At 35.7% G+C, this 22,600-nt stretch overlaps 1 protein-coding gene across 1 annotated transcript in view; it reads right to left on the minus strand.

The window, feature by feature from the left end:
• LOC138703155 (insulin-like peptide receptor) overlaps positions 1-22,600 on the minus strand; it is a 722,445-nt gene that overhangs the window by 304,674 nt on the left and 395,171 nt on the right. The window lies entirely within an intron of this gene.

The following is a 22,600-nucleotide window of genomic DNA, read 5'->3' on the forward strand; positions in this document are numbered from 1 at the left end:
TAATCTATGAAGTAGGGCAAAACTCTCATCGAGAGTTTGAGATATTCCATTCTCACTTAATTTAGTGTCTAGCTCAGGGGTCGTCAGCACAGAGCACGCGGAAAACGCAGTACACTAGGGTGCACTCCGTAGCTGCTTATGCTCTCTATCTCTCCCTGTTGCACGACAGTGCACACGGGACAGCACCGCGTACCCTTTGCACATTTCAGCGAGTGCTGACGACCACTGATCTAGCTCATTATTTTGAGAACAGAAATTAATGTAGTGTTGTAATAGTTATTTACGAGTTGAGTATTCTTAAAATGTATTCAAACGAGAATTCAGATATTGAAAATGCTGCAAATTCTGCAATTAAATATTTAGTACCATTTTCATAATTTTATATGTTGAGCCAAAATGAAATATTCAATTTCATACCAACAAAATTATTCCAGTTGTAATAATTTTATCTTCAATTTCCATATTAGGCTTAATACTATGTACACTAGTAATAAATATATTTTAAAAGGCTTTAAGTTAATTTTAAACTAATATCCTTCAAAGCTATAAATAAAGATTAAACTTCTTTAAGCCTTAGTAACCAATTTACTCCTATAGAATTGCATTCTATTATCATACAAAATATGAATATAAGACCTTTTAATAAGTTTATTCATTAAGATAGTAGAAGAGAAGTAATTCTCCTTAATAGATTTACAATCTATCACCTAGAAATCCCGCAAAAATGTCATACCGGTAACTGATCACCTGTTTTCCCACCTTCGATTATTCAGTCTTCTGTAGATCGTCAACTACAGGAATTAATGTATCAAATTGTGACCACATTGTTCTTAATGTTTGTAATAAATAAAATCAATTCTATTTAATTAAATTTAATACGTGGTTCACATTACGCAACCAGTTAGGTAAAAGCAGTATCATTACCTAACTAGTTGCGTAATCGAAAAATCATTACCCATTTGCGTAATGAATGTGTTTACAACATTTTTATTAGTGATGTAAAATCCACATTACATAATTAAAGTGGATAAAGTAAATTTTGTTTTTTCTGTTATGACTCATTGTTAGGAAGTGATGTTGACACCCAAACTGGCCTAACTTCAATTCCGCAGATGAAACTGAAAATACTGAATGTGTCTCTTACAGGAGTGAATTGTCAAACTTTCTTGTGGAAGAGCTGATGCTTTTGTTCTACCACTAGTCAGAAGCGATTCTTTAATTTACATGTAATTTAAGTTGGAGCACTGCAGACATTTAAACATTTTAATTGAAATATGCAAGTTTTTACAGTAGTAGAACATATTACGAAAATGTAATAATTCAGTTAATTCTTCTTCATTTCCCACTTTCTTATACGAAGCCGATTTTCTTTTATTATACTGTAGTTACCAAGAATTAAATTCCTACAGACTGAAATTTCTAATATTAGTATGGAAATTCGAGTATTTTAAACATGAATAAAACTAAGGTAATAACCAGACATAGCATCGTGGGAACCGATGAGTTAAGTTGACTGCAACATGGAGTATACACTAAGACTTCGTTGGTAGTGACAGAAGATGGAGGTACCTATACAGAAACATCAAAACTCAAAGAGCTTGTTTACTACTGAATGTGTGTTGACCTTGTAGTTTATAATCGGGCACAGATCTTTGAGTTTTAATATTATAAAACTATGTTGGTCGTCTAATGAACATAAACACTGTTTGCAAAGAACGTTGGGTTACATAAGAACATTTATATAAAATTAAATAAATAATATATTAACCTAAATACATCTGTATTATTTAATGCAATGTGCTATCGTTATATATTTTAAAATAAAGTTGCATTAATATAACAAAGATTGGCAACTTTTTATTTCTTTATTTTTCAATAAAGACTTTCAAGTGGAGATTTTGTAGTTTAAAGAACGGGATGCCAATCTTTACCATAATCTCACACAAATCCAGTTGAAATTGTGATTGTTTATTTGAAATAGAATTAGCCTACCTGTTGGCAGATCTTCACTTTCGTTTTTCGCTGCAAGTTATATATTTTTTGTGTGTTTTCTATGTTACAATGTCTCTGTATATATTGACGTTTGTCATCCCGCATGTTTACGCTACACAGTTTGCAAGTAATAGCCTATATTCCCCATTCACTTCAAAACACTCGCCTACAAATTCTGTCACAAATTGATGCTTCTTAGATCCCTTTTTCTTCGTCATGATGAACTACAGATGCACTATTTATGCAGATAAGTAGCGTACTGAAGGGTAGTTACGAACTAATGTGTGTATCATGGTGAACAATTGATTTTTTCATAGAGTTCCTCCCTATATAGTCTGTTGTGTACATGTGCCGCTCTTACAGCTACACAAAAGCTTATGCTTCAACATTAAGTTAACTTGCAAGCACAGTGTTCCCCTCAATCGGTCCCCAAGATGCTATGTCTGATAATAACATAACAATTTCTTAGAGCCCTACAATTCCTCCCACTACGCTCACACCGTCAAGCACAACACAGACCATAGGCCTTTCGATTTTGTATTTAACAACACAGATTGGAGTGAAATTAAAATATATATATAGCTGTTATTACAAGTATTAAACAAATTCTGCTCACGTGTTCAGTTTAATTTTTCTATAAAAGTTAATAATATTTTTATGACTCCATAAATCAATTAAGGAAAAATGGGGGAATTTAAACTATGGTCCGTCTCAGGAATCCGTAAAGTAGAAAGACGAAATAAGACCTCTGCGCAAGTGGTATATGGGAGGACTAGGGCCAATGACCGCTCTGGGGGGAGGCGTTGGTTGAACGAAGCTACCAATCGCTTGCAGGAAGGGGATCATTTCTATCTGAACACTCTACCATGAGCATCTTACCCCTTAGCGGTCTCGAGCTGATGCTGCCCGCAATACATTCCGGCACAGACAGACTTCGCCCCATATGCGCCATATCTCTCTCCAGATTCTTGGGACGAACCATAGAAGGTGCACGATAGCTCTTCCTTGCAAGGGTTCTGGGGAATTTTCTTGATATAATATGCGAGATCCTAGCGTATAAGCTACCTCTCTCACTTAGATCACACCGTTCCATTTAAGAGAATTTTGCAGAAAGAAGAAGTCGAAATATGCTCGAATTTCAAAGTTTTTAGGAAGGCAGTCGCAATAACACACGACGACTACAGCAGCGACCCACCATAGCAACCCACAAGTAGGCCTGTAGGGGAGAGTGGGGTAATTGCGCTCACCTACACCGTTCCACTTAAGAGAATTTTGCAAAAAGAAAAAGTCGAAATTTGCTCGAATTTCAAAGTTTTTAGGAAGGCAGTCGCAATAACACACGACGACTACAGCAGCGACCCACCATAGCAACCCACAAGTAGGCCTGTAGGGGAGAGTGGGGTAATTGCGCTCACCTACACCGTTCCACTTAAGAGAATTTTGCAGAAAGAAAAAGTCGAAATTTGCTCGAATTTCAAAGTTTTTAAGAAGGCAGTCGCAATAACACACAACGACTACAGCAGCGACCCACCATAGCAACCCACCAGTAGGCCTGTAGGGGAGAGTGGGGTAATTGCGCTCACCTGACTTTTCCAAGATAATTTTAATGTAATACGGAAACTTTTTGAGGTAATAAAACAATTAGGTTATAATAATATTTACAAGTTACAAAATGTATTTCTAAACAACATTATTTTCTTTTTATATATGAAACAGTTGTAATGCGTACCATTACCCCACCAAGTGGAAAATAGGACGCAGGCAATTGGGGTAGTAGTACGCAGATACAAATGCAATTGGAATATGTATTAATAGGTATATAATCATTTAGCAACAATATGTAAAAATTAAAGAAACCTAACACTCAATTTTCTTTCATGTGGATTGGCAATAGTCACAAATTAAATTTTGAAGAGTTTCAGCAGCACTGCAATCCTAAACACAGACACAACGATAACATAGTTAATTGTTTTTACCGAATTCACCACAAAATAGGCACTTACTGTTAGAATATTTTTTTTTTCTGATTGAATGTTGGAACACAGTAGGAGTATTGTTAAGCACAACCACGTGCGAATACCCCAACTGTCGCCATTAGAATAGTTTACCTATGTATGGTCATGGAACAAGTAACAGAAGATCTTCATACTCAAGTTAGCAGGTAATTAACAAAGGCGAAGCTAAGGTGTAAATACTGGGTAGGCTGAAAAAACTGCTTACCTTATATATTTTGATAGACCAGATATTAAATATCTGGCTTTTTTTTATCGGCTTTCCTATCAATATTTTTTGTGACACACACCCCACAACATGATGACCACTCATTTTCATCACAAACAGAATACACATAAAACAATATAATTTGTTTGTTTCGGGAAGGGGAATTCTCGTCACCGGAACTCTTGTCATTGCACCATCTACTTACTTACTTACTTACTTACATACTGGCCTTTTACGAACCCGGAGGTTCATTGCCACCCTCACATAAGCCCGCCATTGGTCCCTATCCTGTGCAAGATTAATCCAGTCCCTACCATCATATCCCACCTCCCTCAAATCCATTTTAATATTATCTTCCCATCTACGTCTCGGCCTCCCCAAAGGTCTTTTCCCCTCTGGCCTCCCAACTAACACTCTATATGCATTTCTGGGTTCACCAATACGTGCTACATGCCCTACCCATCTCAAACGTCTGGATTTAATGTTTCTAATTATGTCAGGTGAAGGATACAATGCGTGCAGCTCTGCGTTGTGTAACTTTCTCCATTCTCCTGTAACTTCATCTCTCTTAGCCCCAAATGTTTTCCTAAGAACCTTATTCTCAAAAACCCTCAATCTTTGTTCCTCTCTCAAAGTGAGAGTCCAAGTTTCACAACTATAGAGAACAACCGGTAATATAACTGTTTTATAAATTCTAACTTTCAGATTTTTTGACGGCAGACTAAATGACAAAAGCTTCTCAACCGAATAATAACAGGGATTTCTCATATTTATTCTGCGTTTAATTTCCTCCCGAGTGTCATTTACATTTGTTACTGTTGCTCCAAGATATTTGAATTTTTCCACTTCTTCGAAGGATAAATCTCCAACTTTTATAGTTCCATTTCGTACAGTATTCTGGTCACGAGACATAATCATATACTTAGTCTTTTCGGGATTTATTTCCAAAACTATATCTTTACTTGCTTCAAGGAGAATTTCCGTGCTTTCCGTAGTCGTTTGTGGATTTTCTCCTAACATATTCACGTCATCCGCATAGACAAGAAGCTGATGTAACCCGTTCAATTCCAAACCTTGCCTGTTATCCTCAACTTTCCTAATGGCATATTCTAGAACGAAGTTAAAAAGTAAAGGTGATAGTGCATCTCCCTGCATTGTACCATCTAGTCACCGCAATTTTGTCACCCGGTATTTTGGTCACTTCGACTTTTTGGTCACCCGATATTTTGGTCACCAGTACACATTTTCTTAAAAATAATAATTTATTTTGACAAATAAAAATATCTATTATATTGCAGCATTCTGAGCTGCAATCTGTTGAAAAAATAACATTTTTTCATCTTGTTCCAAGTTGAAATGCAATAACCTACTTCCGTCTAAAAGTTATCTTATATTGATCATCAGTATCTTCCAATTCATATACACTATATGGGGCTCGGGTGGCATCGTACATTTCGGACAGAATCCTTCCCCAGTTGGGACTATGACTTAGATGTTCAGAAGGTCTTCAATTATAGATGTTTTATCTGGAGTTAAGGTTATTGTAGCGTTGCATCTTCTGTGCTGGTCGCATCTCCAAATAACACCGGAATCTCGAACTTCATGTCTGGTATACATAATATATCCTTGATGTATTACTAGTTTCTTAATGCTTCGAGTGAAACGAATTTCCCCTACGTGATGCTCCATCAATACAATAAATTTGGCAATAACGAAGATAAGTAAGAACGTCACCTTACATCTAACTTTTTTTGCCAAATACTTATATGCGTAATCACGGAAACAACCTTACAATGACATTTAAATCTCATTATACTTACATGTGTAACCACGGAAAAACCTTCCAATGACATTTAAATCTCATTATACTAATATGCGTAACCACGGAAACAATCTTACAATGACATTTAAATCTCATTATACTAATATGCGTAACCACGGAAACAACCTTACAATGACATTTAAATCTCATTATACTTATATGCGTAACTACGGAAACAACCTTACAATGATATTTAAATCTCATTATACTTATATGCGTAACTACGGAAACAACCTTACAATGATATTTAAATCTCATTATAATTATATGCGTAACAACGGAAACAACCTTACAATGACATTTAAATCTCATTATACTTATATGCGTAACTATGGAAACAACCATACAATGACACTTAAATCTCATTAAAATTATATGCGTAACCACGGAAACAACCTTTCATTTATTTTATTCCATAGATCTTACATGAGCAATGAAGCTTTAAGATGTGGAACATGTCAACATTTTACAATATTACAATTACAATTTTTACAAATTTTTATAGTTTTACAATTTAGTAATTTTCTACAATTTTTACAATGTTGTACAATTTTTTTACATTTTGGCGAGATGTAGTGAGATGAAATGAGGTCCGAGGATTCGCCAAAATATTACCCGGCATTTGCCTTTTCGGTGGGGGAAACCTCGGAAAAAACCCAACCAGGTAATCAAATCAAAGGGGTTGATGCCAAGGACTCGCCATAGACCATCCGGCTTCAGTCCCAGGGCTGTGGAAAACCTCGGAAGAAACCAAAGTCCAAAGGTGTTTTATAAACACTTCTAATACAGTGCTGAATCTAATGAATGAATGGTTCCATGCAAATAAACTAGCACTTAATGTTGATAAAGCCAGTGCAGTCAAATTTAGTACACACAATAGTGCTCAGGTTTCCTACAGTATTCGATTAAATGGAACTCATCTCAAAGAATCTATAAGCACAAAGTTTCTTGGTTTAGAATTGGATAATCACTTGAACTGGAAAACGCATTTAGAATGTATTACTCATAAATTGAGCTCTGCCTGTTATGCATTAAGATCCTTATCTACTATTGGTGATATAAACTTACTTAAAATGTCATACTTTGCATATTTTCACTCTGTAATGAAATATGGATTAATATTCTGGGGTAACTCGTCTGAAGCTAAACACGTTTTTGTTTTACAAAAGAAAGCTATAAGAATAATGGCCGGTGTGCATAAAAGGACCTCATGTAAAAATATTTTCCGAAACTTAGAAATCTTGACTTTACCTTGTGAATACATTCTTTCCCTAATGATGCTGTATATTAAGAACCAAGATAAATTCAGTACTAATCAAGACATTCATCATTTTAATACAAGACATAAATCAGATCTTCATCTACCCTCTGTTAGTCTAAGCTGTTTTAAAAAAGGAGTTCGCTATTCATGTATAACAGTCTTCAATGCACTGCCTAATTATCTTAAAGATTTGAAGAACCACGAGAAAAGGTTCAGACAAGAATTAACCAAATTTCTACATACTCATACCTTCTACACAATTGATGAATTGTTTATGCTTGTGAATTGAATTATTCTACTTAAATGACATGTACAATTTTATATAGCTCAACTAAAATATGTTTTTATATTGACTTAATCTGTTTACTATGTATTGTATTTTTTTGTTTAGCATAACTGATGAATTGTTTAAGCTTATAAATTGAATTAATCTACTTCATATGAATTGTATAGCTTAACGAAAATAAGTTTGTAAATTGAACTAATTTGATTGTATATGTTTGTATAGTTTGGCTGATGAATTGTATATGTTCTTAAAATGATTACTAGTCTGTGTAGCTCTACTGATGAATTGTATATAGACCTACTGTAAATTGAATGGTAATATGTATAGCTCAACTGATGAATTGTTTATGATTATAAATTGAATTAATCTACTTGATATTAATTGCACAAATTTGTATAGCTTAATGAAAGTATGCTACTTTGTATTGTATATATTTGTATAGTTTTGCCCGATGAATTGTATATGCTTTAAATTGAATAGTAATCTACATATATAGCTCTACTGATAAATTGTTTGTGTTTGTAATTTGAAGTAGTTTGCATGATATGTATTATCAATTTCTGTATATCACAACTGGTTGAATTGTTTATGCCTTAAATTTAATTAACTTGTTTTGTATTATACATATAGCTAAAACTTATGAATGATCGTTTGCGTTTGTAAATTTACTAATCTGATTGGCTATGTATTGTATACTTTTATTAGAGCCATCGATGTAGCTCAGTCGGCAGACTCGCTGGGCTGCTGATCCGGAGCTGCGTTCGGGCTTGGGTTGGATCCCCCTTTGGTCTTTGGTTTCTTCCGAGGTTTTCCCCAGCCGTGGGACTGAAGCCGGATGGTCTATGGCGAGTCTATGGCGAGTCCTTGGCATCAACCCCTTTGATTTGATTACCCCCCTTTGATTTGATTACCTGGTTGGGTTTTTCCGAGGTTTCCCCCACCAAAAGGCAAATGCCGGGTAATATTTTGGCGAATCCTCGGACCTCATCTCATCTCACTACATCTCGCCAAAATGTAAAAAAAAAAGAAAAAAAAATGTAAAAAATTGCACAAAATTGTAAAAATTGTAGAAAATTACTAAATTGTAAAACTATAAAAATTTGTAAAAATTGTAATTGTAATATTGTAAAATGTTGACTTGTTCCACATCTTAAAGCTTCATTGCTCATGTAAGATCTATGGAATAAAATAAATGAATGAATGAATGAATGCGTAACCACGGAAACAATCTTACAATGACATTTAAATTTCATTATACTTCTATGCGTAACCACGGAAACAACCTTACAATGACATTTAAATCTCATTATACTTATATGCGTAACTACGGCAACAACCTTGCAATGACATTTAAATCTCATTATAATTAAATGCGTAACCACGCAAACAACCTTACAATGACATTTATATCTCATTATAATTATATGCGTAACCACGGAAACAACCTTACAATGACGTTTATATCTCATTATACTAATATGCGTAACCACGGAAACAACCTTACAATGACACTTAAATCTCATTATACTTATATGCGTAACCACGGAAACAACCTTACAATGACATTTAAATGTCATTAATTTTTTTTTTCAATAAAACATTAATAAATTATTAAATCTAATCGGTAGCCAGAATGCCGGTGACTAAAATGTAATCGGTGGCCAGAAGGTATAATGACATCTCCGGTGACGAGAATTCCTAGACCCGTTTGTTTCAGTGTACCGTGTTAGCCTAGGATATTAATTTTTTATACCATGAAAATTTTAAATTTCTGTTTTTTCTTCCTCCAACAGTAATTTAATATGTAAATGTGGTGTCGATCTCCTATCTTTGTAAGCATATTTTGTTTCAACGTCCAACTTGAAAACGGTTTCTCTTTTAATTTCTACCAATAACGACCCTCAATGTTCTCTCAATATGAGCCGTTTTGCACAAAATTAATATGAAACACACACACGTATGCACTTTTGATTAAACTAAACTCAACAACACATCACATTCAAAGAACACCAATATAGCGCAACGTATTATTGTGAAAGTGAAGATAGCGCCGCGTTTCGTACACGTAGCGAATCGATGCTCCCTCCCTGGTCCTCCCTCAAACTTGCGAGTAAAGGCCGTAGCCATGCCTTTAGAGGCTTCTGGCCATAAGTCTCTCACTGAACTCTGCGTACTGGAATGACTGCCAACAGTGAACTTAATATATGGAAGAATCGGAGTGCAACCAAGTTACGATGCTTGTTATTACAAACTTATAGGCCTACTGTTACTAAGTATAATAACTCAAATTTTTTTGGTAGGCAAAGCCTCAAAAGTCTCTTATGAGCTTCACAACTTGTAATTAGTTGTACTTGTAGGACACATTACATAAAATCCAAAACACTCAGATCCTTATTACTTACTTCAAATACAATGAAGTCACAAAATTAAAAGATAACTGCAAACAAATCGATTGACACACTGGAAGCACTTAAATCAACAGTACAGCGCTAACACTGGACTAGATTGATGTTACCGATGTTTCCGCTAGACTAACTCACCGAACACTGCCATAAAGTGGTGCCATATTCTAAAAATTAGGTGCGTACCATTATCGGCTGCTTACGAAAACCTTAGTCTCTTCTACATCACAAAACTTACCTTCGAATTTATCTGAATGTGACAACGTCTAAACATAAGTTTTTAATGAGCCACATCTGTCTTAAGCCTAGTGCAAGGAAAAGCCAAGCCAAAGTTTCAATGAGAGGTTAACATTCGTGCAGGTCTTGGTCTTCTGAACGACCACTAAAATCTTGTATTGCCTGTTGTACTGTACGATGAGAAAGCCCCGCTACTTACAAATTTATGTACCTAGATCAACTTTGTGTTGCGTCACGGATTATTACTATTTTCTATTTCTCTTTCGCTTCCTTTTTTGTTTGTTTTTCTTCTTTCCTCTTTTCATCTTTTTATGTCTTTGTTTTCTATTTCAGTGACAGAGGGATCTAAGTGCTGACTATACATTACCCAGTATTGATCAGATGATCATTCACATGTGGTGAGGTACAGCTTGATTCAGGGATTTTGGCACCTACAAAATGTAAGTAGATAGACTAAGCGCGAGTTATTCATCACTGCTGGCAGGCTGGGTCACACAGGTCAGGCCGCGCAGTCATAACATCTATAACACTTCCTTCTTATCATGTCGCGGTACACTCCGTCTTAAAACACAATATTCTTCCACACGTCCCGTTACTAACCACTACGTCTGTTGACTAAACAATGTCATGATGACATATTTTTTTGACATGAGTGTCCCTCAGCTACGAGCATATTCTTCCTCTTCCCTCTTCCCCTCCTATGCACCTTTGTGATTAAATTTCTTTCTTATGACCAGGCTTCGAGACTTTGGACCCGATACAATAAGTTTACTGTGCATGCACTACAGGTTGTTGAATCGCTGCAGGTAGATAGAGATGTGTTCAGGTAACAACGTTGCTATTTACAGTAGAGTACGGTAGTATGGGGAAACACACATATGTACATTCTGAAAGTAAATATACATTACACAATGACGATGTCAAAAGAATGTGAAAAGCATTTATTCTTCTGTCTTTTATAAGCATTTGTGTTTAATTATACACCGTGTTAATGGTGGAAATAAGCATGTAGCAATTTTAATTTTTTCATTTATCCTGTTGGTCGTTTTTAGGAAGTGCAGTTACAGTACCGAATTGCAATGTACCTACTACAAGATACATTCTCAGTGTCTCAAACGTAAATTTTTTTATTTTAGTAGGTTATTTTACGACGCTTTATCAACAGCTTAGGTTATTTAGCGTCTGAATGAGATGAAGGTGATAATGCCGGTGAAATAAGTCCGGGGTCCAGCACCGAAAGTTACCCAGCATTTGCTCATATTGGGTTGAGGGAAAACCTCGGAAAAGACCTCAACCAGGTAACTTGTCCCGACCGGGAATCGAGCCCGGGCCACCTGGTTTCGCGGCCAGACGCGCTAACCGCTACTCCATAGGTGTGGACTCTCAAACGTAATTTTTTTTTTTTTTCGGTTATCTGCCAAAGTTTGTACTTTAGAAAGCTGCACTCTACTTCGCATGACGTGATAGGACAAAACGAAGCCTAACATCATTGCAGTCTCTAAGAGACAGTCCTTTATTCTCGGGTGACTCTATGTCCACTCGTTTGCTGTTTATGTTACACAATGTTCCATATTCGTTATTGTTACTTAAAATTGATTTCCACTTCTGTTTTACACGTTCAGTAACCGGTGTACTTGATGTCTCATTAATTCTCTACTTCATTTTCTAAATTAATTTGAGGGCTTCCGGCATCTCTTGCTCCGACTTTTCTAATCGTGTAATAGTTTCAGACACAGTTTGTATGAAAGCCAAATTATTCGACAGAACCTTCAAATCCAGAGCGTTTTCCTTTGCGTGTTTTTTGGAATTCATTCTACAGTACCCCTACCCACTGTACGCTTTACCACTACACTCAGTACGCCGTTATGCGGATTTCCCACTGAACTGCTCTATTGGGTCCGAAGTCTCGAAGCCTGCTTATGACGCAACACACAGCTCGCTCACTAGCCAAACAACCAAGGACAGAGGCCAATAACGTTGAATCGAACTGTCGGCATTTGGCTGGTATTATCGCGTTGCTATCATCGGCAACAGGCCGCAAGCTTTGAGTTTAGCGCAAAGAAGACCGACAAGCTTTAACGTCTCTCGCGCCAATCATATTGCTTTACAAAGATCAAAGTTTAAATACTGTATGTTAACTCAAAGAAGGCCGATAGGCCATAAGTCCTCCCTCGCAAACCTTAATGTTTTCTAAGGATTACTGTATGTTACCGACAATTTCTTTTCATCTCAAATATCGTCAATGATAATATGATCCAGTAAATAGACCTTAATATATTAGGGCTGTTGCGCCACGTATTATTATTATTATTATTATTATTATTATTATTATTATTATTATTATTATTATTATTATTATATTTCTTTGTTTTTTTAATCTGTTTTCTATTTTATTTTACATTTCTTCAATCTATACATTTCATTTTTTCCCCCTCTGTATGTCTTCTTTCTTATTTTTCATTCCGTCATTTTATTTTATTTTCCGTTTTAACTTCGAGGGCTTCCCTGCGTAGTGACGTCCATGTTTCTCAGCATGGTTAGTCGACGCGCGGCGTCGACAGATGACTGTATGGAGATAAAAAACAATTGCTTATGAAGTGGAGAGGGGTGGAGCTGTATGGGAAGTAAGCTAAATATACGCTCCTGCCCTGTATGCTTTCGTGGCAGTGATCTATGTTTTCTAGTCGCCACGTGCATTGTGATGCGATCGTGACCGGAAATACCAGTACAAACGCTCCCAGTGACGTAAGTAGACATACTAGGATTCCATTGATTCCTCGCTGCCTACAAACCCTTTTCCCGCCATCATTGTGTGCATGTGCGTGTGTGTGAGTAAAGAGGAGAGGGTACAGGGGAGGAGGAGGAAGGGACAGAGAGAGCCTCACTTCCACAGGTTAAATTTTAACTACAGTATCTGACGTAACGTACCGTGTCTCTGGCCTTATATACGCAGCTTCGAAAGGACTTTCAGCTATTTAAAGATGGTGGAAATGTTTCTAGAAGTGTTTCCTACAAATAACTTACTTATCAGAATATCTGAAGCATCAGCTTTTTTGTACCTCATAAGGGAACCCTCCTAAATCATTCATAAGGCAGAAACCCTCTTCAAAAAGGTTGTTAGTTATTGTAGAGCTGTCAATATGAACCATAAGGGTAAAAAAAAAAAAAAAATGGCTTTCACGAAGATTAAAAGCTGTATTTCAGAATTTTTTTAGGCTAGTGGAAGTGGAAGTTGGAACTTGGCAAAATGACAAGCTTACGACAACTGCGGACCAGGTACAAATATAGGCGATAGGGGAGTTGTATTTGTGATGGACAAAGCCAAGGCTGTAAGGATTTTTCTCGGTGTTCTTTCAGATTCCTCCACAATTTCCGTTCCATTATCATCTCCGTCTTGAAAAAATAGGACACCACTTGTGTTTGCACAGTGCTGAATCAATTGTCCGACAGTGGATGTTACTCAGTGGCGAAGCGTGAAGTCAAGACCAAAACATGCACTATGCAATTACTTTCTCTAAGGAAGTGAGCGTGGCTAGACAGTATTCCTTTTTATATTATTATTATTATTATTATTATTATTATTATTATTATTATTATTATTATTATTACACAGAATAAAGTTGTATTCTTTAACTTTCAAAATGTAAATCTGTGGACTTACCAGTATATTTACTCGTATAGGTATGTGAAATCCAGCCGCTTTTAGACTAATTTAAACATTGGTCTGTCCCGAGAAAATACAATTTACTTTCCTCAAAACTCAGATGTCGGAAAGGTTCTAATTTAAGTTTTCCGACGTCACACTGACACCTCATTACACTCAATCATTTTTACATTAAATGTAATAACAAGATAAACTTTATCTTCTCACTGATCTGAACGAAACTTGAGCACTTCACTTGTCACGGAATCATGCTACACTGCACTAAAAGCTAAATATTGTGAAAGGTGAATGATGAATGATAGTGTCGATTAGAGCATATTATATGGTCCATCCCAGGATTCTGTGGAGTAACTTCGCGCATATGGGGGCGGAGTCTATCTTTGCCGGAGTGTATTGCGGGCAGTATCAGCTCGAGTCCGCTAAGGGGTAAGATGCTCGTAGTAGAAGGTGGAGTTCAGATAGAACTTATCCCTTCCTGCAAGCGATTGGTCGCTTCGTTCTAGCAATACCTCCCTTCAGAGCAGTCATTGGCTCTAGCCCTCCCACATACTACTTGCGCTGAGGTGTTTCGTGTTTCTACTACACAGATTTCTGGAACGTACCTGTCATCATATAATCTCTTCACACGCACGCAAAATAGCCGCATACTAGCCATACCAACACATAAGACATCATCGTATTCATCATCATCAGACATTGGATTCTAGGGCAAATGCCTATTTTGTTTCTTTAGGAGAAAAGTAAAAATAATTATTAATATTTGTGTTTCATGGAAATTGAAAGGTATTCAATGAGTTTTATAGTGTCCTAAAATGCCCTAAAACGGTTATTAGAGCCTAATTTGTTAATATTCGCCTAAAAATGTCTAACTCACTGTAAAGTTTCGCATTTTACTCTTACTTTCTATAATTTATACATGCATTCACTGCGAAATTTAAGGCATTTAAAAAGTGGAAAGTTTGCTTCACACCGGCCATGAAATCATTGATAAAGGAAACAAAATGTTTTGAATCTCACGACACTCGCAATAGATTTCACCGAATTTAACATGTTTGGAGGCATAAATGCCGACAAAGAACCAACCTTAGTTTTGAAGCAGGCAACAATCACAACATGTGCTGCTACCGATTCAGAGATATACTATACTATAAAAATGACTGTTTTCGGTCTGAAACCGATTAGCTGTACTGCCCTTCAGAGTGTCATAAAATCACAATTTTTGGAGAAAGAGTGTTTTTGAAATATTTATGAAAAGTCGTAAAACTGCGAATTAGTAGGGTAAACCGTTACAAAATATTTAAAAGAATGGCCCTCCTAGTGTTAACACTACCAGGAAATGCAACAATAAGTGGAACTTTGTATTTTTGTCCAATTGAATCTCAATAACAACGGTTCATTTGAATGCTCGTTAACAGTTGCTCTTTCCCTCACCTTATTTGTGTTGAGAAGTTTTGAGCGGTAGGACGTTTTCCTGTGAAGTTTAACGCGATAATGCCGAAAAATATAAGTGCAAAATCTACATTGATCCGGCAATGGCTAACAGAATATTCAGAATTCACTTATGATGGAAAAATAATATTCTTCAAGATTTGTAGCAAACAGGTATGTAACAATAGTTGAAATATATAAATTCTATTAATTTTAATAAGTAGGCTTATAATTTTATACATTGACTGAGCTATCCTGAGGTATAATTCTTTTTAAGACCACTACACTTTAACCTTTTAAATTCCGATAGTTAAAGTATTTGCAGGTCATTAAAATTTTGATTGTTCAAACCCACTACCTTTGTGATAGAAATACGGCAATACAACAATTAGGATTAGGTGTAAATGTTCCAGTAAGTATTGATGTTTCTATTGTACCTAATTTAAAATTTGCGCCTCTCACATCAGTTTCGGTTGAAAGAAGTTTTTCTGCTTTCAAAATGATTCTCAGTGACAAAAGGCAAAGGTTAACTGTGGAGAATTTAGAAAAAATTCTGGTGGTGTACTGTGCAGATAATTATAATAAAGTCTGAGCATGGAACTGAATTTCAATAACTTAAATTGAGTAATCTTGATATCAATAATCATTATTTCATTAGTTTCAATATATTAAATTTGTGCAGCTCTGTTTATAAATATAATATAGTATTCTTTTTTAATGTTTAAACATACTTTTTTGTGCGTATTTTAGTGTATAACTAAAAATTTCAGTGAAAGAAATAAGTATGATACCTTGATGTGCCTAAAATGCCTATTTTCATTAAAATAGAGCCTAATTTTACAAATTTTGAGCTTATTTTAGGCGCCTAAAACTGCAATTTTTAGTGCCTAAAAATCCGATTTCTAATCATCATACACAATCTCGCTCTCGCCCTTGTGGAATACCCTACCCAGTGACATCAGAGACTGTCGGAATTTAGTAGCGTTCAAAAGCAAGTTTATTAAGCATTTTCTTACTGCATAGAGTAGGTTTAATTTTTACTTAATCAATAAAAGAAATGTTTCTCTCTTCTTAACTTTTACAATAAACTGTCTAGCTTTTATTAATCAGTTAATCTTTTAGTACTTTGATTTTTATTGCATTTGTAAATCTAATATTAATTGTAATTATAATTGTAATTGTATTCTTAATATTGTAGTTGTAATCCCCTGGTAGAGGGGAAGAGAAGGTCTGATGGCCTTATGTCTACCAGGTTAAATAAATAAATAAAATTAAATTAAAATAAAAAAAAATAATTGCATGTAGCTTGATCTGGTTACATTTAAACTACTAAGTACAGCAGTATTGAGGGAAAAATAAAACGACAAAAATAAATGTAAATACAATTGTAATAGTAACAACAATAATAATAATTGATTTACAGGGAGCATGTTTTAAATAATAACAGGCCATGCAGTGCATGCGTAGCATGCTATGACGCTCTGAATATTCGTCACTTTGTCCAAAGATGGTACATAGCAATGATGGTGAGTTCTATATAACTCATATATCTGCAAAGAAAATCGGAGCCTCGTAGGTCCCCTCTCTTGGCGGAGACGTTACGACTCAAGCAGACGACATTCTCACATTATTATTTTAGATCTTCTAGGATATTTGCCTATACATACCATTACTTTTGACTTCTTTAACTGAGATTTTTAGACTGTACGTGGATGTTACAGATTACATTTGCTGATTGTTGGCTAACTTGGTTTTCTGAATTGCCTTATAGTCTATGTATGTACAGGGTGTAAACGAAATAAACTGCCGAAATTATATACGCTATACATATCGATCTACTGAACAAAATATCTAGTAAACTTTAATTAAACCTTATAATTTTATTTTTAATTTGTAAAATACTATGTTTTAAGATTGATAATAGTTTGATTATTTGTTTACATTTCGACTGAACGTAAATGTTATTGCCAAAGACCTTGCACCCAACACCCAATACATACCAATACACATCAGAGTAACAAACGACAGCTTCAGTGCACATGCCGGGGAAAGTAGCGTAAATAATGTCTGTCTGTTCTTTTTTTCAAAAATGATACTCACAAAACTTTTTTTTTCTGGGAAAACCGTAACAGTTACAGAAAAAGCAAAATTTGACTCGTTTCTTCAGCTATTTATGCTCTATTACCAGTATTTTTGGTACTTTATACCATTTAAACTCTGTATTCTGTATAGCATATTATATTACCCAGAATACAGCCTTTCCCATGCTTCGTTACCTCTTTCTGTCGGGATTAAATTTGTTTTAAAAGATTTGAATACCGTTTTCAGTGTGTAAAGTTTTATAAATTACTTGAAACCACATATAAATTATACCACGAACCGCCACTGCATTCTATGCAATAAGATATCCACGTGTAACAACGAATTTTATTAAACACTGGATTGTAAAGAACGCTGAGTTATGTCAAAACATGGAAAGGTTTTACGGAAGGTAGGCCTATACAGTCTTGTCCATTCGACAGACGTGCAGATAAGCACGTGACTGGAGGGAAATTCCAATGACTGCGTCTCCTACCTGACGACCTACTGAAACATTCATTACAACTTCCGACAAGGCGACAGTCTCCACCATCGCCTGTACAGTTGTGTCTCATGTTAGTGACAAAATAAAAACAGTTAATATAATGCACTTATGCCCACGTGCATCAACGTCGGTTAGTGTAACCATTGGTTAAAATTGCCACCTAACCCCTGGTTAAGCATTTTTACGGTGCCTCGACCTCAGTTAGGACTTAAATAGAAGGTTAACAACATTAAGTGACTTGGTGGCCGGGATTCGAACTTGGAGTCAGGCCACAAACACTACAGGAGAGGGATTCGATTCGGTGCTGTGGATGGAACTTCGGCGTAGCTGAGTGGTTAGAGCACTTGGTACGTAGAACCAAAGACACGGGTTCGATCCCCAGCGCCAGAACGAATTTTTCTCCTCTAATAACAATGTTAATGAAGATTACTATTCAATCTTAAGTTGAAATTATATTTTAAAATTACATATTTTTAATTGGAATCTAGGGATAAAATAGGAGGCATTTTAGGGATTTTTAGTCTAAACAGGTTGGCAACGCTGGCTTCACTGCCAGTGAGATCTCTATCTCAAGACATTCTGTCTGTTGGTTTACAGAGTTCCGAAGCAAGTTATGTGTGTGGGTGTTCGCAAAGTCATTCCGGCACTTGATGGGTATCATTCTTGACATCGTTTCCAGTCCGTGTGAATTTGACTTGTAATAGTGCTGTTGCTGGTGGTAAAACTGTCACGTGACATAAATATTCATGTCATACGCATTGCAGGCCTACTATACATTTCGGTCACGATTCGCTACTGAGTACAATATCATCGTAAACGAAGCTTTTGTACCTCAACTTTGTCTACGCAGGCTTACCAAATATACAGCCTCACAAAACATATTACGTCAGTGATTCTCAACTGAGGGGCCGCGACCCTCTGTGAAGCCGAAGAACAGTTATAATGAGAGATCGCGAACATAATAATAATAATAATAATAATAATAATAATAATAATAATAATAATAATAATAATAATTTTAACTGATGGGAATCCTAAAGAAAATTGGTGTGGATTGGAAAGAGAGAATGCTGTTCAGTAATATTTTTATGAAACGAGTCAAAGTCAGGATAGGAGAAGAAATGTCTGGAGAAAGTAAAATAGGGAGAGAAGTAGGCTACGTCAAGGATGCCCTTTATCACCTACCCTGTTGAACATTTACTTGTGAAGAACTGTTTTCAGAACATGGGAGGAATGGTAGTCGGAGGAAGAAGAATAGAGTGCATAAGATTTGCTGATTATATGGAGTTTTTAGAAGAAGAGATGATACTAAGGGATATGCTACTGGAGCTAAATGACAACTGTGAGCAGCATGGGATGAAGATAAATGCAAATAAGATGAAGACCATGGCCATAGGAAGAAAAAATGAAGAAGGTAAAGTGCGAATACTAAATGAGATAGCAGAGCAAGTGTATAGCTCGCGCAAGGAACGATTACTGAAAGCAATGGTGGCGTTACTGTTTGTTTTGACGTGTGTATGTAGGCACGCCGAGGGGCGATAGAAGTAGGTACTCCCTCTTCCAAGAAGATGAACAGATGGGGACATCGTCTGTGAAAATAAAGAGCGTAGCAAGAAAATAATCCGAAGCGAATTAAACGCGCAACATATGTTTACGAATAAAATAATAATAACCTGCGAGGGGAACGCTCCATCACTACATATTATAATAAAATAAACGCATTTGGAACAACACACGTATTCACATGCTGTGGAACTGAATAAAACAATATTGTAACTATCACAACACAAGAGTGATTCCATCGATATCGTTTCTTTTACGAATGTTCTCTTGAATATCATTCAAGCTATCTCGTGATATTCCCTATCGCCCGCTCTTTCTTATCGCGTTGTTTCGTTCGCATTCCTACCGTCGGTATTCCCTGCTTGCGAGACCTATACTATAAGCAGTAACATGAACTGCTGCCAGGAAGTTAAAAGGTGGATAGGTCTAGCAAGGAAGTTTTTAATAGAAAAAGGAGCATGTTCTGCGGACCTCTGGAAAAAGAACTAAGGAAGAGAGAAGTGAAGTGCTTTGTGCGGAGTATGGCATTGTATGGGCAGAAACGTAGACATTACAAGGAAGTGAAGAGAAGCGAATAGAAGCATTAGAAATGTCAATTTGGTGAAGAATGGAGCATGTGAAATGGACAGACAGAATAAGGAACAAAGAGTGGATGAAGAAAGAATAATGCTGAAACTGATTAGGAAGAGGAAAAGGAATTGGCTGGGTAACTGGCTGAGAAAAAACTGCCTATTTAAGAATGCACTGGAAGGAATGGTGAACGGGAGAAGAGTTCGGGGCAGAAGAAGATATCAGGTGATAGACAATATTAAGACATATAGATCATATATGCGGAGACAAAGAGGAAGGCAGAAGATAGGAAAGATTGGAGAATGCTGGGTTTGCAGTAAAAGACCCGCCCTTTAGTAGAACACTATGAATGAATGAATGAATGAATGAATGAATAACCATTTTAAAAACGTTGTATAAAAATTTAAACATTAGAATACTGCGTTAAATAACATACTTTAAATTGTTTTCTTTTTAAATTATTATTATTATTGATAGTACCCTAAGTTACTCTTCCCCCAATTTCTAACAAAGGCAACATGTTTTCATTAGAACAGATTGAAAGAGGAAAGGAGACTTAATTTGTCTACTTTTCATTCAGATTGCTGGAATGAATTAGAGCAGCTGTCGCGCTTCGTAGACAAATACGCAGGCCTACATAACTTACACACGCCTTATCTCTCCCTGAATGTTCATTTGTCGTCTTAACTCCAAACTAGATAGTTCAGAGTGAATTCTATATTCAACACTTTAGGCCAGGGGGTCGCATTCAATTAATGTGAGACACAGAGGGACCTCATCATCAAAAAGATTAAAAAACTTTCTACTATTTTAAACATTCTATGATGTAATACGGAGTGTCAGCATGACTGATTCGTTCGCGTATCTCCGGGTGTCATTTCAAGCTCTCTTCATACACGTTCGTCCAGGTGCATTAGACCGGAGAGTAATTTTTTAATCTGTTCTAAATATCATTTTGAGCACAATGCACACACTATTCTCCAGATAGCATTCATAAAGAATTGATCATTAATTTTTAAACTATTCCAGATACCATTCATAATGATTCACTCATTTTTGCAGTAGACTATACAATACCGTAAGTAATGTCATTAATTTCAGAGTATGTTTTTTTTTATTATTATTTTTTTAGATATTTCAAACATAAAAATTGAATACAATATTGCTCGTTTTTCCTTTCTTTTCGAGTTAAAAATTGTTTTATATGAAATATTTCATATCATAATTATATTATTATCAACAGTTATCATAACAATAGCAACAATATTATCAAAAAAACAAATTGAAGACCGAGAAAAAATATCACCTTTTGAATGCGGATTTAAATTACAATTAAATCCAATTGCATAATAAAATTTCAAATAATAATCTAATATTGGCTTCAATGGTTTCTGGTTTTTCAGGAAATGAATTTAATTAATATATTATTATTATTGTTTATTATGTTTTGGGAAAGCAATTGATTAAATTCCCAATAAGCTCAGTCAATTTAAAAGAGTAGTGTATTATGATAATAAGTGATAGAAAGAATTTTAGTTTTGTCCTTTAAATGTGTATAAATTTAATCTGAACAAATGTAACTTTTCGTTCCGAAAATAAATTTTAATGTTGTATTTGTTTGGGTCAAATTTATGCACATTTAAAGGGCAATTTAAACTAAAGAGTGAGTTTGTTTTATGATGTTTAATATTACAGGCCTACAAACCTACCGACACGAAAGTTCTTCTCAGAATAAAACCTATCTTCCCCCTCCATGCCAATTGGTGATATAGCCGTGGAACATGATAAGGTCACTGTATGTATGTAATTATACTATACGCGTATAGGCCAACAGTATAGGGCAAAGTTGCCTATTTCCGTGATACCCCTAATCCCGTGATCCTTTTTTAAAATTGAATGTCAGTCAAAGCTTTGCCGTTCGACCATAGTCCCAGATCTTTCGAGAAAGAGTGCATCTTTTGTCTACTTTTGAGACATCGGTGAACTTCATAGCAAGATACCCAATCCCGTGAAATTCAGTGAAATAAATGTATCACGGAATTAGGAGTATCACAGAATTAGGCAACTTTACCCTACCAGTTATTTGCCAACAGTCTGCGGCTCTGAAACAGTTCTAATGCATGATGATGATGATGGTGATGATTATGATGACACCTGCGTAGCTCAGGCGGTAGCGCATTAGGCTATTGATCCAGAGCTGGGTTCGGTCTTGGTTTCGAATTCTGCTTGGGCTGTTTGCCTGCTTGGGTTTTTTTCGAAGGTTTAACCTAACTGTAAGACGAATGTCAGGTAATCCCTGTTCAATCCTTGGTCTCATCTCGCCAAATAGTATCTTGCTATCACCAATTTCACCGGCACTAAATAACATAGTAGTTGATACAGCATCGTTAAGTACCCGAATTATTATTATTATTATTATTATTATTATTATTATTATTATTATTATTATTATTATTATTATTATTGGAGTGTCGACAGTTATTCATAACTTATTTCATTCCGTTCGTTAGATACAAATGTTTCACCATAATTATAAACAAATAATAATTTAATAACACATTCCAATAAAAT

Source organism: Periplaneta americana, chromosome 7 (genome assembly GCF_040183065.1).
Source record: "Periplaneta americana isolate PAMFEO1 chromosome 7, P.americana_PAMFEO1_priV1, whole genome shotgun sequence".
Lineage (NCBI taxonomy): Eukaryota > Metazoa > Arthropoda > Insecta > Blattodea > Blattidae > Periplaneta > Periplaneta americana.